This window comes from Galeopterus variegatus, unplaced genomic scaffold, assembly GCF_000696425.1.
Source record: "Galeopterus variegatus unplaced genomic scaffold, G_variegatus-3.0.2 Scaffold565, whole genome shotgun sequence".
Classification (NCBI taxonomy): Eukaryota; Metazoa; Chordata; class Mammalia; order Dermoptera; family Cynocephalidae; genus Galeopterus; species Galeopterus variegatus.
The window spans coordinates 274,259-277,074 of NW_007726676.1; the positions used below are offsets into that span (position 1 = coordinate 274,259).

Here is a 2,816-nt window from a genome sequence, read left to right on the forward strand (position 1 = left end):
CCGGCCCATATCAGGACTATTCTGATAATCCAAGATAATCTCTCCATCTCAAGATCCTTAATTTAGTCACATCTGAAACATCTCTTTGACTATGTAAGGTAACATATTCACAGATTGGGAACTGGGATGCAGACATCTTTGGGAAGCTATTATTCAGCCTACGATAACATTATCACCAGTATCTAACACAGTAACTAAGACATAGGAGGTGCATGATAAATGTGCATGAATTAAATACATCTTTGCTAAAATCATGGTCTGATGACCATTAGTATTACCATCAAATGGGAGCTTGTTAAAATGTAGAATTCTGGTCCACCCCAAACCTACTGAATCAAAATCTGCATGTTAACAAGGACCCCAGGTGATTCTTATGCACACTAAAGTATAAGAAGTACTGGATTAAATGATCCAATCTAATGGTTAATAGCTTTTAGGATCTATTTGTATCAGCAACTCGAATTCATCAAGAATCCAATTTCTTTCCAATTCTCTCATCTGACTTCTGTCTGTTCAACCCATCCTAAGGCTAGCTTCTCTCGTGGTGACAGAATACCTATTGTTTTTATTGTAAAAAACAATAGCTGGAATATCTTGAGCACTTGTAACAGATGCTCCGCGTGTCTCTACTTCACATGCTCTGACCCACCTCTAATTTCAGCCACAGCTGCACCAAACATTTCTGTGGGAGTGCAGATGTCAGCCACAACTCCCTCCAGTGAGTACTATCTGCCCCAGGGCCTTCCCCCACGCTGCGGGAGCCTGAAAGTATAGGGGTTCATACTTCTGGGGCAACTTCACCAAGAAGGATCTAACGCTATGGATAAATCCCTCTGCCTCCCACTCTTGGGAGGGACAATTTTAAGAGGCATTCCTACAGCAGGGGTCTCAATAATGCTCCCACGTATGGACTTTTCTTCCTTCCCTGTGTCACTCTCCTGATCCCTCACCCCTGCTTCCTGGGATCACCTCCCAAATAAACCACTTGCCCCCAAGTTCTTGTCTGCAGCCTGGTTTCCAGGACAATCAAAAACAAGGCAGTGCTTATGAAATGCCAGAGACTCAACCATGAGTTTTATATGACTTGTTTTATACTCCCAACAACCCTGTGAACTAGGTACTATTTTTACCCCCTTTCAGATGAGGAAAGTTTAACAGAGGTTAAGTAATTTGCTGCACAGAGCTAATGAATAGCAGAACCAGAATGCCAGCGTGCAGGCAGCTTGACCCAGAGCTTCCTCAGGATTCTACACTGCCTTCCCAATGAGGGCATATCGTGGCTTACATTTGTACAGTATTTTCCATATTAAAACTGAAAAGAATACATCCCCTCATTCTCTAGACTGCTGGCAGACTAAAAGGAGAAATGGATCAGACTTCCCAGTAACATTAAAGACTAGACTTAAGCATAAAGCAAGTCCATCTCTAATGGCCTTTGAAAAAGCAAGTGAATGAAGCCAGATCAAGGCACCCTGCAGTGGTGGGTTTGCTGCCCAATCAGCACCCATCTCATCCTTCTTCCTTCCTAACAAAATCCCAACTTCTCCATTTGATTCAGGAGAAAGCAGATCCACCTCCGGATCTAGAAGTACCAGTTCCAGTGCTTCTCAATAGGGCAGTATGGGCATTTCAACAATTCCTCATTTTGTGGGGCATGTCCTGAACACTGCTGGAGGTTTAGCATCTCTGCATGCCACACCATCCCCAGCCCATCAAAGGCCACTTTGCTAATCATTGTGACAACAAAAACTTCCTTGTACATTTTTCAAATCCCCCTAAGGAGAGATGCCCCCTCTTGTTAAATCACTAGGACTCCGAGCCAACCTTCACAGAGTATCCCCTTGCTTCTGTTATTGGTACTGAGATGTGACCTAGGTTAGCCCAATCGGGCTGAAGGGAAAGACTCATCTAAGCCACAGGCGTCTTGTTCTTTGTGGTGATGGATGTGAATATATAGCACCAATTGCCCTTGGTGGGCATTTTCAATCTTGAAAGGAACCTAGCCCAAGGATGAAATTGATGCTGAGAATTACAGGGTGGAAAGACAGAAAGAATGAGGAAAATTGATACTGAGAATAGCAGAGTGGAAAGAGAAAAGGAACACCGTACCCTGTTCATGTGTGAAAAGCCCTTTTCGTCAGGAGCTATTGCACCATGCTGCCTCTACTACACAAATATGCTCAACATCTTCCTCAGTAGCCAGAATACTCTCGTGCATGCCAAATGTGTGACCATGTCCTTGTCCATCATCTTCATCTTTTCTTCAGCACTAGTGTGTGCAGTAGGGGAAGTAACCTGGGCGACCCACCCTGCTCCCACACACACAGTGTGGTGACATCTGGAGGGGCCACAATGTGCTTCTCCACAGCTGACGACAGCCACAGCAGAGAGAACTCACGTTTGGCCTTACAGCTTGCTCATATGCAGGGGCACTGTAATGGAGTGCCTAAGGACATGAGCTCTGGACGTGGAGTCCTGAGTTCAAATCCTGGCTTTGCCACCATGAGAGCTTGGACTTGTCACTCACCCTCTCTGTACCTTAATTTCCTCATCTATAAACCAGAAATGCCAAGACCACATAAAGTGCATTTTACAGCAGTTTATTCACCATTCAGCAAAATTTACTGAGAGCTTATTATTTGCCAGGCACTGTTCTAGGCACTAAGAATACATCAGTGAATGACACAGCTTGTATTCTAGTAGGGGGAGACAGACAACAAACAACAAATATAATAAATAAGTACAGGGTACTTCTTCAAAAAGTTCAAGGAAAGGTTCGTATTATCTTTTTTTTTTTTTTTTTTTTTTTTTTTGGC

At 43.6% G+C, this 2,816-nt stretch overlaps 1 protein-coding gene across 1 annotated transcript in view; it reads left to right on the forward strand.

Annotated features, from left to right (window-relative positions):
* KLF9 (Kruppel-like factor 9) overlaps nucleotides 1–2,816 on the forward strand; it is a 41,595-nt gene that overhangs the window by 335 nt on the left and 38,444 nt on the right. The window lies entirely within an intron of this gene.